This window comes from Dreissena polymorpha, chromosome 10 (genome assembly GCF_020536995.1).
Source record: "Dreissena polymorpha isolate Duluth1 chromosome 10, UMN_Dpol_1.0, whole genome shotgun sequence".
NCBI lineage: Eukaryota > Metazoa > Mollusca > Bivalvia > Myida > Dreissenidae > Dreissena > Dreissena polymorpha.
Genome location: NC_068364.1, coordinates 50,223,091 through 50,236,926, shown reverse-complemented (window position 1 = coordinate 50,236,926; position 13,836 = coordinate 50,223,091). Strand labels below are relative to the sequence as shown.

Sequence of the window (13,836 nt, the reverse complement as noted above, 5' to 3'; positions counted from 1 at the left end):
ACCTCTTCATCCAGAGGTCGCCGCATTAGTATTCCCAGAGATTCGGGATATACGTTGCCAGCATTCTCCCGGAGATTTACAATGGCCTTAGCCAATTTTGGTCCAATCCCCGGAACAGAGGTCAAAATGTGAGGAGGGTCAAAGTTTACCTGTACCATTCTGTGTGATACCGGTGTCCTTGGTGTGGCAGGTCTACTTCCATTATCCGCCATTTTATTTTAAGATGTTATGTTGACAACAACAACCAAAAAAAAAACAAAAAAAAACAACAACAGGAATTCAAGAAAGAAAAATTCGTGTGACAATGACAATGAAAATAATGTAAAAAACGTTTTCCTTTAAACTATAACTACGTCAGACTAGCCCACCTACCACGTGAACTCAAATATTTCCCATATCCATTGTTAATTGAGAAATTTACAAGTAAATGAAGAAAATTTAAACAAAAAAAAAACAAAAAAACGGACTGGAAGTTACTAAATCCAAAAAGTCCCGCGCATCGATCTTTGGGAACTCATTCCTCGTGCCTCGGCTAACTTCCAACAATCATGCTTGCAGCGGCCAGTTCCGGCTTCGCAAGCGACTGGTGCCCGGCACAACAGTAAATACTGACTGAAAACAAAAAGGTAATCAAAACCTTTTTTCTTTTAAACTTAAACCATTGTATTGTTATAAGTTAAGAACTAAAATATACATACCAAATACTGAATTATTCATGAGTTTGTAGAAGCTCTGTTCGAATCTTGATTTGGCTTGCTGTCTCAGCTGTGTGTTGAGTTGTACATATTTAGCCATGAAATCATCTTGTTGGAATTCTAATATTCTATGAATTTTTTTCAATTTCATTCCCAGCTGGAGATAGAGTTGCAGGTTTCGATAATGGAGTACGTAGTCTTTCTTGTCTTCTAGAGTGGTAAGTAATTTTTGAACTTTTGCTCATTTACATTTAAACTTTGATGTTTTGATTTTGGATTTAATTTTGTTAATATTTTTTGTGCATAAGGTGACAATTTCTCATTGGGTATAAACTTTCGTTCTGGAGCAAGACAAAAGTCATTATGACTATCATGTAATTCTTTAGGGTATTCAATGTCAATTTCCAAAATATATCCCTTGGAATCATCCTCTGGTATTGTTTGTACATTAAAACAATCAATTTCTTCTTGAGATAAAAAATTAAAGAATCCGACAGGTAACTTTTGTGACATGCTGTAACCATACAAGTTATTCACATCGAAATAAGCCAGATAAGATGTTGGTTCAGAAGGGTCATAATCATCTAAATAGGGATTGTTTGCTTTTTTATTTCTATTTGAAATTTGACTAATACCTCCACGAATGCCCTTTTCAATAAACAGAACCTGATTTATGTCTGTCATCAGTTCTAATGTCACACCGGTAATTTTCAACATAGCTTGCCAACTAAGTCCAGGACTTGTATAAAAATGACATGGGGTAAGATCATAACAATTTTGAGATGCAGGTTGTTTTTTTCCTGACTTTGTGAAGCGGCCCTGGCCCCTCACTTTGTGAAAAATTGAGTCGCGAACTTCTTAAAATTGTGAAAAAACGAGTCGCGAACTTCTTAAAATTGTGAAATTCAAAGTTCAATGCATTAGTATAGTTAAAGCGTGTTAAACACTAAAATATAATCAAAATTTCATTTCCTTAAGTAATGCTATAAAGGCATATTTTCCTTCTATGAATACTGTATTTTATACAATAACAACCCATATACATATATCTGATTTGCAAAACATTCATGTACCAAATGCAACTAAAATACCTGGTCCCAACACTTCTTTACCCCAGGAAAAACATTTATAAACATAAAGAATGTCAAGGGCATATAACTCAGACATGTTCTGGACTTTACAGCTTTTAAACTCGGTTCATTTTAACTTTTGAAAATGTCAACAATTCTCTCAATATCTTTAGAGGAAAATTCCTTCTTCATGATATTTTTCATGTTCTGTGAGCCTGACCCTCGCCGGTGCATGATGATCTCCCTGGGTGGTTGTCATTTGATCTGAAACATTAGGTACACATTGAACAACAGTACTTTTGTAAGAAATGTAAACTAGTTATTTTATTTTTCACATTTTTTCACAAAGCATAAATAGACTACATACAAAGTTTAAATCATGAATATGCGTCATGAATATACATTTAAATTAAAAAAATATATATGAAGGGACCACATTATTACTTTAACCAAGATTTACAATCGTAAACAGATACGAATAACAAGTCACGGTCATCAATACTAGAGGACGTTTTGACAAGCTTCCATCAATGCATAGCCGCAGCAGATGCTTTCACTTTTATCAAATGACTTCTTATAATGGTATCAATGTGCATGTTTCAAAACTTACCCTTCTATAGAAAGCTTTTGTTTCTTTACTGTTTTCCCAAATTTCAATGTTTCGCGTCGCCATTTTTTTTATTGACGTTGCTAGGCAGAGCTTTTACTATCTACGCCGGTTTCACCGGTTACACAACACTTTAAAATCGATTAAAACAAGCAAACATCGGTAACGCGAGTCGACAATTTTTCGCGAATTCGTAATTAAAAACGAGGTTTTGAAACTTATATTTCTGTTCCGAAATGGCCGTTTTTGACAGTTTTGAGCCCGAAAAGTCCGTTTTTCACGATTTAAAACGACCTTTTTGTAAATATTCACGGACATGTCAGGTTTGTGAATTGGCCGTGTCAAATTTGTGAAATGTCCGTTCACGGCCAATCGCAAAAAAGGAAAAAAAAGCCCTGAGATGTGTCACGAAAATTCTCAAAAACATCAGCTAAGAGCAAAACATCTGTTTTTAGGTAAAAATCATGGTATTCGCCAAAATTGTTTAAAGTGTGGACTTGTTTGTTTGGCATGGTTATAATCATCCTGAGAAATGTTATCACTTGTTAGTGATGAATAAAATTTGTCAATTGATGGAAGTTGAGATTCATCAAATGTTTCCCATGAGGTCATGTACTCATAGGGATAAACACCTTTTCTTAACAATAGATTTGCATGTTCATGTATTTCACTATGGAAATGTTTAAATGGCTGTACACTTTCTTGAGATAGATTATCTACAAGACCTTCTAATGATGTGTTTAAAAATCCAAAATAATCAATAAATCTTAGTTTTCCCACACTGAAACTGATATACTTTTCCATGGTTTGTGGAATGCATTTTAATTTGTAATCTTTAAATGATCCAACGCTTTGACAAAGCAAATGACCATCAAAGTTTTTCAAAATTATGGAAGATAACGGGGACAAAGTTAACCTGTTTACATTGCAAGTTACAGTTCATATGTGTGGCACCTATAAATGCTCCAGTGGTATGATTATGATATCGTGCCTTTTTCTCTCATCTATGAATACTTTTTGCATAAACAACATTGTTTAGACATTTGAGACATTCTTTCTTCATAATCTGTTAAGTTCAGTGGTTTAATGTTTTTTAAATGCTTATTTATATCTTCAGCTTCTTGCAATAAACATTCTAAAAGTTTTTTAGAAGCATCAAAACCTCGATACACAACTGTATCCTTAGTGTAATTAGGGTCAGTGCATGCCACTTTATACCCAACAGAGCCGGGTTCCAACAGCTGTTTTAATTACAACTTAATTCATTGTCTACATCTAAAGGTTTATTAAGGGTTTCACAATCTGCATAAATGACATAAGGAATGCGCAAAGTTTTTTCATAGTCTTTAAACTCAAGAAAACTGTTATCTCCTGATGGTAATTCAATTTTTTGGGCATCATGAACCTGACAATACTCTATATGATCTTTTAATAAAGTTTCATTTTTAAACCCATGAAGACAATATTGACAAACATACAATAAGGCTTTTCCTTTTCTAAAATATGTTAAAAATCTATTTATGTCCTTAATGAGAACATAGTGGGTATTAGTTTCTGATTGCATTAACAACGCATTTATGTGATGCTGTCTGTGCTTACATTTTGTAATACGTAATGGTAAAACATCATTATCCTCATATGCAAAAACATTTACAGATATTGATGGGTTCTGTTTTTCAAATTTAGTAATTTGATCAATGGATATTGGATAATTCATATTTGACATATTTAATTAATTCCCAAATGGCTGATAAGTACTCGCCAAAGGGCAATTCAAGGGATGTATGGACGCGAGAAAGCTAAAAAAAAAACATTTTTGATCCACAATTCTAATGTTTAACAAAGACTGTAAACGCTGTATATTTTTTGGTAAATCCATGAAACTAGATCCATTTAATGGTGAAAAGTTTACGGTGTGAATGATTTATTTCAATACTTTCTTTAACACCCACCCAGAGCTTTCTCTTACATACTTTTCAAAACTTTCAAACACTTTAAGAAATGCCTCAGAAAGATTTTCCAAATCAAATGTCTCTATGTTTAAACTAGTGTAAGTCCAACTAACAAAATATGGAAAAACTACAGTTTCTCCATTTTGTCCATCATTCATTAGTTCCACTTGAATAGATTAATACCACTTGATTGGTTCTTTTTGGAGTCGTAGTTTTAAAATATGTTGAATTTGCTTATCTGCATTTGCAAAAACTGTAAATAAATCATACTGTTCATGATTATTCGGAAGTAGTGTGAAATCCTGTACTGCATCATTTATAGCAGAGTTCAACGATGGCGGTGTGGAAGCAGCTTCCAAAGAAGTGGCACCTGCAGCACTCTGGTCTTCTCGCATTGCGTAGCGGTGGTCATTATCGATCAGTGAAGTTTGAGGATGTGCTGAAGATTTTTTTCGGGAGAGTTAGTCCTTAGATATTGTTCCTTTTTCATTACCACCATTCTGATGTTTTCTTTTTTTATGTTTTTGAAGGCAGTCTTTTCTTCTAAATTTACAATCACAGTATTCACAAGTAAAAAATGTATTGTGAGTTAATATATGTCTATTAAGACTACTTTTCACATTGTAAACTTTTTCACAAATTTCACATTTAAATTCCTGTTTTTGTCGTTTTTCTGTGTTAATACACACATCACAATTTAATTTTCTTTTCAAAGTATTTAATTCTTCTTGCAATTCTGTAATTTCATCTGGAAACACATTGTTTAAGTCATCAAAATTTATGTCTTCCATTCTGAAGATTTTTTCTCAAACTGAGAAAGTGGAGATTGTGATCACTTTATATTGTTGAAGAAAGTCCGCCAATTTATTGCTGAAGAAAGTCCGCCAAATTTTTGGTGAACAAAAAAAATTTCAAATTTTAGCGGGAAACATACATTTAAAATTAAAAGTAAGCAGTTGATTTTCATTCATTATAAGAAATCCATTATATTTTTTTCGTGTGATTACCTTTTACTTTCTGCTTTTTTCTTATTTTATTATTTTCAGTTTTTTGCCTTTTTTTTCTAAAAACTTAGTAATTTTTTTACTGTTTGATGCTTTTTAAAAAATAGATTTTGCTCCAATATCAACAAAAGTGTGTTTAACAGTTAGTTTTCTTTCTGAATTACCACCAATTTGAACTGAAGACAGGTCTCTTTTTTCTGTTGTTTCTGATGGTTGTTCTTTATTTTTGTTTAATCCATTACCACATTCCATGTATCCGGTTTTAAATAGCAAATGTTCATACTTTGATTTAGGGATCAACACTAATTCCTGAGCCATGTTTCACAAGGTTTTATGAGTGTTATAATTTGCTTAAAATATTTTAACTGCTCTCCTACTCTTCTGTGATATACCTTTGAAAATCAGCTTGCGAAAGACATGCCTATATGTGTTCATCGTCTTTTTATTCTCATTAGGTATGATTAAATTTCCTAAAAGTTCATTGTAAACCACCTCTATAATAACATTCATTTGGGGTTTTGTTAAGTGTTTAATAAGTATTTTTGTTGGTATTCACTTCTGTTTAAAAGAAAAAATAAGAAGTATTTTTCTTTTTGTAGCTTATCTTCCATAATTTTCCTTTTCAGGTCGGAACACAATCAAAGTTTGATGAGGGAATATCTCTGTTCGTAGTTTATATAACTGATTTGAATGGACTTATATCAACCAGTAAGTAACTATATTTTTTATTTTTAGCTTTCCTGTATGCATCCATAAAGTAATTTGTTTCACCAAGGAACATTTGTTTTGCCAATGTTTGTATTTGTAATTGATCTCGTTGATTGTTAAACAATATAAAATAGTGGATATTTAAACTTATAGTGCGAAAATATTTTCCACCTGTAAAAAGATTCTGAACCACGAAAAATACAGAAAAATTGCTATGGTGACTGTAGATGGTGAATACGTTGACTATATCCACACTTTCAGATGCTTTTTGAGCGAAATCATCAATGACTAAAATTTTGAAGTCAGATTCCATTGACCACACATCCATGTCTTCTTTGCTTGGTAAACCCTCATGAAATTCAATTGTTTGTATTTGCTTTTTCATATTATCAAATAAGGGTTGATTAGTCGAATAGCAATGAATGATCTTTTTTGGAATCTCCGTGAACATGAATTGCGCATTTTTAAACACATTCAAAAGAAATTTGACTTTCCGCTACCACTTGATCCGGCAATAATGCAACTTGCAGGGCATTCAAATTTAATGAGTGTATCCATCATAATGTGTGTATTGAAGGTTCACATGTAACATACTAATTAAAAAATAAAACCAACCACATTTAAATAACTTTAGATACATTTTATTAAAGGTCTACATATTATTTTTTTTTACATTTACACTGTTTACACAATATGGAAACGTATTACTAATACAAATATATACAACTGAATCATTATAATCAAAATCATTTGAAAAGCTGTATACTATATCATGAAAAGATACACCATGTATACGTTGTAATAAGAAAAACAAACAATACATTCCACACAAATAACTATAATCACTCTGCAACTGTTTAAAATTAACAACAATGTTATCAAAAACAGATGTATATTTACTAAAATAAGTATTAAAATAGTCAATAGATTTACCAAAACTGTCAAAATATTTAATTGTTGTTGAATTTGGAGAGTAAAAACTACACCAATGTCTCCCGTCATTCAAATGATCATCAGTATTAGCAATAAATCCACATGGAAATCTCAAGTCTATTGGTAGTTGGTCAGCAGCAAATACACCCAAAATAGATGTTTTTAACACTGGGCTACAGTTTATACAACACAGCAGTTGTGATGTATTCATTCTGAAATAATGTCTCTTTGAGCATTAATTTGGAAAAAACCTGGTGAACTGCTATACACTATACAACTCGCTGCACTTGGTAAAACTGAACCTCTAATCGCACATGTCCTCTTTTTATTAGAGATAGAAACATGCTGTCATTTGCGAATTTTGATTCCAACTGAAATGTGAACAAAGTAGATGTATTTGCAAAGTCCCCTCTATTTATATCGATACCACCATTTTTATTCCACAGCCCGTTGGTTAAAATCATATTTGTGTACGCTCTCATAAAACTCTGACCTTCTAATGTATTAAAATTTAATTTTAATGGATTACTCCACACTGGAATCCCATCAGCGTACAGACAAATGCTTTTAATATCACAGTTTAAGAAATGAAATGGATTTGATTTGTAATAACCCGAAACTGGAGTTGATTTTACAAATGCAATAATGATTGTGTTTGGTTTTTGTCCTTGAAATAAATTGTCCAATGTAAACACTGTACTTCAAGCTGCAATGGTTTGAGAGCGACACTCAAGTCGATTGAATGGGTACTTGGCTGTACTACTTTTCAACATCTCAGAATGGGCAACGATGATAGCTGGATTGACTCTGACTTTCTTTGCTAGAAGGTAAATATCTATGATTCTTACTTTAAAGCTTGGAACATCCTCTCCAGAGGATAAACAAAATGCTGGTGAGCTACGATACAATTTTTGTTTCAAATCAACTTGATTTAACAAGAATCGTTGAATAGTAAATAAACTATGATATATTGGCCCCTGTAACTCTAAAGTTTTGGATCCTGTAATGTATTTTGTTCGTTCATACAACCCTTTGTTTGCTCCAGTGGGGTCACAGTCCCCAGGTTGGTCACTATCGTCTTTTATAAACTACTGAGAGGATAATTGTGAAAATACAGTGTCTTGTCCATTGTATAATAAAGCATGAAACATTGCTGTATATGGATTGTAATTAGATGATATTACAGCTTTGTTTTGTAATGTTACTTCAATAGCTGAAAATAAGGCCTGCAAAAACAAATTTACAGGTCCAATCTTTGTACTGGTTATATTACTACCATCTGGATTAATTACTTTTAATTTCACACACAACTGAGTGCCTTGAAGATCAAGATAGTCCATCGAATTTTGTCCGCTAACTTGAAACTCTATCGGCGTGTCATCCGATACTTGAGATATTGGTCGAATCTCTTGATAATAGACATCATTGACTGCCACTTGTGTTGGTGGTAAATCAAACAGTAACAATTCGTTAGGAATACCCTCAGAAAATGCCTCTTGCATGAAATACGACATTTTTAATTACCAAATATGTCCCACGTTGAAATATGTTTCTGTAATTTTCTATCCGTTTTAGGGTATTTATGTTCCATTTTTTTCAAACCTTTTCTTGTCTTCTTTTTATGTTTTTTTACAGCATTATATCCTTTTGTATTGTTTTTTGTTTTTTTTAGTTGTAGTTAATACCTTTTTTCTTGTTTCCTTAGGTTGTAATCCTTTTCTGTTAACTATCTGTGTTTCCTCCAACTTTTGAGCAAGAGATGATACTTCAGATGTTTTTATACCATCTCGTTTCAGTTGACTTTTTGCTTGATTTACAGTCTGTTCTGATGGAGAAACTGAGTTGATGCTGACACTACTTTCTGGAGCAGACTTTTGTGAGGTTGCAAATCCCTTCCCAACCTGAGGTTTGTTGTATCTAAAATAGTCAATCCATTTTTGTGGATTAGGAACATACAGTCTAGATTGATTCATTTTCATGAATAAAATGGATAACGTCTAAAATGAAGTGTGAGGTGCGTTGGTGAAGTTATGAATGAGGCATACTCTCCATTTACAGTTTTTATACTGAACTCTTGAAATTCTGACTTATTTAATGATATATAAAATGGTGATTCAAACACATATATCCATCTTTTTCTTTGATCACTTTTATCTTCTCGTCTCAATAGTGCCTGTTCTCCACCATCGACTATACTGTCTTTGCATAAATCACAATAAATAAATAAAGTATCATTAATATCTGTCTTTTTTAAACTAAGTTGTGACTGTAGTAAACTAATTTCACATTAAGCTATTTTCCAGTGACCTTCAAACATTAGTGGACGTTTCAATTGGATTTTAAATTTATAGGGTGTATTGTCTGTAAAAATGTGGTTACTTTCACTGTCTCTCACGAACATGTATTGATCCATTTTTAATTATTTTTCTTGTTCTTGAGATGCATCAATCCAACTATCAAATGATTTTGGAAAACCTTCCCAACGAACAAAATATTGCAATTTTTCCTTGACTTTTCTCTTTTTTTAAGATTGTTCAATATACCATAAACTCTCTTCATTTTTATTTACAAGACTCATCTCTTGTTCTTTAACATATCCTTCAATGGGCTCGTTATTTAAGTCAATGATTTTATACATTGGTATACCTTGTTTAAACATTCTGCTTTTAATTTTCAACACTTCAGTAGTGTATTGCTGTTGATAGGCACGTCTAAAGGGATGTTTGGTGTAACTTAATCTAATTAAATCACCAATTTTAAACTTAAATGATGGTGGTTTTTTGGAAATTGTTTTGCTTTCAAGTACAGTTTTTTCCAAAGTCGAGTCTCATCTCCTTTCGTAATTTCATGAGGTGACAAACCAAATAAGCTACTATGGGGGTTACTGTTATAACTATTCACAATGTCTTGCAAATGTTCAATATACCTATAATTACGATGATATCGTAACATTTTAAACATCATACTTCTTAATGTTCTAATTACCCTTTCGGCATAATTTTCTTTTTTATTGCTATGAGTGTTAAAAAGATAAATATTCTGTTTCTTCATGAACTTCTTCATATATTGGTTAATAAATTCTGATCCCTTATCTGTTCGTATTTTGTTGAATTTTCTGTGATGTAAAACGTCTTTTATGGCTGATAAAACGGTTTGTGTTTTTTTATTCCTAAGTGCTCGAACCAGTAAAAAACGGGAAAATATGTCTATCACTATGTTTTCCACTGACATAAGGTCCATATCAGCTTGGTCATTTAGACCTGCCACTTGTACAGGTGGTGTTTTATAAGAATGTCTCACTTGTTTTGCAACGCATAGGAATCTTGATTATTCAACCATTTGTTGATGAAATTCAAAGTAAACTCTCCTGGGTATTTTTTTCTCAATATGTGTTGTAATTTCACAGCACCTACATAACTGCCGGGTTGCTTAGCATTAAAATAGTATTCTGAAAGAATACGCTCCTTTTGTAATTTATCCATGGTTAATCAATATTGCTTGTTTATTTATAAACATTGACAGTGTGCACTATACGAAAACAACTTTAAAAATGAGCAACATGAATACTTCTATGCATATAAAATATTTATTTTATACACATAGTGATCTCATTACAAAACATGTTCAGTACATAATTTTATTTGTTAAATTTGATAAAACACTGATGAGTTTTCTGATATTTCTTTGTTTACAAACATGTGCTTTTCAACTCTCTCAATTGTCCCCCCTACATTCAACAAGACTGGAGGAGTATCCCCCCCCCCCTTACATTAGCAATCAAATAAAAGAGTATTTTCCCTTATTCTATACAAAGTAAATATTATAAACATAATAACATTACAAAATATCAAACATTTACAAAACATGTCAGCAATTTAAGGAACAAGCTTTTCAAAGTATTACATTGAGAAATATTAAGGGTTACACCAAAAACTGTAGCATTTCCGTTTGCAAAATGTCGTATGTCGATATATGTTTGGTTGCTTATTTTACAAAATGACAAAAACACATTATGTTCTAACGAAAATTGTTCCGTTCGATACAATAAAACCAATGGTGTTGTGTTCATTTCAGAAGGCTTCCATTGCTGTGGAGTGCATTGAACGACATCATGGCCTAGAAGAACATACCCAGGGATAATACCAGCAGCAACAAGTGTAAGTAAAGTTATCCTTTTCATCATGACAGTTCTACAATTCACGTTTTTTGCTTTGTGTAAAAGTTCGTTCTGGATATTTACATTGTTTACATCATACACAAAAGATACATTCCATCACTATTATCTGAACACTCCATTTCTACTAGAAGATCAATCCTTGACTGAATAATAATGTTTAATTACTGTGTTTTTATATCAATTACAGCGAAACAATCTGTCTTCTATCTGTGTAATTGTAAGCACCAAATTTTTTCATCTTGGCTTTCCATTGATCCGTTTTCATTATGGCTAGAAAGTCTTTGCTCTCTATAACTCGTTTGTGAAGGAAAACCATCTCTGGGGTAATATTCGAAATAGCCATCATTTCTTCCCAAGAACGTATTATGGCATTTTCATCGACTTCTTTCAGCATATCCTCGAAATAAAACTCAAGTTGATACTCCTCATCATCACATATCATGAGGCAGTCATGTTCTCTCTGTGAAGGGTGATTGGTTTGACAACCATAACAGTTCTTTCGAACAGTCATTGTTTTGACTTCACATAAAGCTTTTGCATATAAAAAGTCAAAGTAGGAACGCATCATCATGACACTCGCTGAAGTTGAGATGTCTAATTGAGGGGGTGTTGAAAATTCCATCCCCTCAGTCATGTTATTCTCTTCTTTCCCCATTTCATTGTTTAATGATAAAACACTATGTCCATCTTCACAACTTAGCTTAAAATCTTGAGATGATGAACAAGCCATATTCACTATCTGCTTCTGTCACTTGTTGAAGTGGGAATGAAACACATACCTTGAGGATTTCTTTATATAGCTTTATATCTAACGAATTTTGTTTTCAAATTGTTCAGACCACGCAACCGCCAAAATGCACGCCGCCATTTTGAAGAACGTCTGAGTGAACCGATGGTTTCCATGGATTCCATGAAGATTCAATTGATTTGTTGGTTTTTAATTATTTAAAAAAAATATTTTGGTGAATGTTGTTTGTGTTCTTCCAACGGATCATCTTCTTTCCCTCATTAGTGTAATCGTACTGCACACGAAAAACATTCTACTGTATCGTTTTTACCTGTGTAATAAAATCCAGCTGATGATAACTGAAACTTGTTCGGTTGAATTTGAAGTGACCATAGATCAAATGTTTTAAGTCTATCTTCATAAAATGTGAGGTGTTCAAATTTGAACTCGAGTTCTTGAAATGCATTCATGCTGACTGTCCCTCTAAAAATGAAATCAGTAGTTCAACACTTTCTTTTAAACTACACATCGTTTCAAACATTGTCGTTGGTAATATTAACTTGTTTTTTCCTTTTTTAAAAACCAGTTTTACTCGAGATCGTCTCTTTTTCAAAACTAAGGTAAAGTTATTGTCAAGTGTACAACTTATTTCTTTACACACCGGGGACCAGGTTATGTTTTCAAAACCATATTGCTTTAAATAAAATAGTGTATCTTCAGAAAACAGTAATGCGCCTGTGCCATTATTCTATACGAAAATTAAAAGAATGGATGAAAAGATAAACCACCTTATCCAACGGCACTATTAAACCATGCATACTTGTACCTAAACGATCTTATTATAACGCATCAATACGGCGGATTCATCCTATATTAAACCGACTTAAATCGTCAATATAGCGGCAATCATTCGAACCGCTTAAATACTCGCTCATGAAATGTTAAACCGAAGGCAGTAAAACAGCTAAAATGCTCACGTATTATAATTTTAACCGACGGAAACCGTCAAGATGGCCGCCAAACCACCAACATTCTTACTCAAACGAAACCGCTAAAAACCGACGGAAGTGAAACCGTCAAGATGGCGTCAAACCACCAACATTCTTAAACAGCTAAAATGCTCACGTATTATATTTTAAACTGACGGAAACCGTCAAGATGGCTGCCAAACCACCAACATTCTTACTCATACGAAACCGCTAAAAACCGACGGACGTGAAACCGTCAAGATGGCGTCAAACCACTAACATTCTTACTCATCATATATCAAACCACCAAAAACCACCTAAAACCGATGGTTGTAAACCACCAAGATGGCCGCCAAACCTATCAACCAATCAGAAAGCCGATCTCACTCCATTACAACCAATCAGAACGTTGGAATGTCCAATATGCCTCCAAGATGGCCACGAAAGCCCTACTTTTATACCACTGTCGCTCATGATTAGCCTGTGCTGACTGCACGGAAAAATCCTGGGACAACACTAATCACACATGAATTAAACCCAGTTTTCCCAGAGCAAGGATCAAATAAATACATTTCCTCCTATGGACATCAACATATCCTTGAAGCATCTGTGAAAAGTAGAGCCAATCTGCCTTTGAATTAACATTAAACTCTGCAGTTTAGCTTCAACAGTATAAGGACAAAACAATAATTAAAACCAACAATGATCACATGTAATACACGGCTGTTAAATAACCCTTGCCAGCATAAATAGGTTACTGAAATTATTTTTAGTTGAATATGATATCTAAAACACTCGCCCGAACACATGTAAAATCAGTAAGCACTTTGAGTTCATAACAGGTGCTTTAATGCAGCCACATGATTGGAATGTTTAGATACTGTGTCATGCGTTTATCATACATTTGAGCCGTGCTCTGAGGAAAAGGGGTTTAATGCATGATGTGCGTAAAGTGTCGTCCCAGATTAGCCTGTGCAGTCCGCACATGCTAATCA

General features: G+C 33.2%; 1 long non-coding RNA gene across 1 annotated transcript; it reads left to right on the top strand.

Moving 5' to 3' along the window:
* Window positions 1–768: 768 nt before the first annotated feature.
* Window positions 769–12,089, top strand: LOC127848105 (uncharacterized). Its single transcript, XR_008034356.1, has 7 exons — window positions 769–913; window positions 4,647–4,784; window positions 5,955–6,036; window positions 7,676–7,796; window positions 8,789–8,875; window positions 11,044–11,126; window positions 11,984–12,089. It is a non-coding gene; the product is annotated as an uncharacterized LOC127848105 (long non-coding RNA).
* Window positions 12,090–13,836: the final 1,747 nt, after the last annotated feature.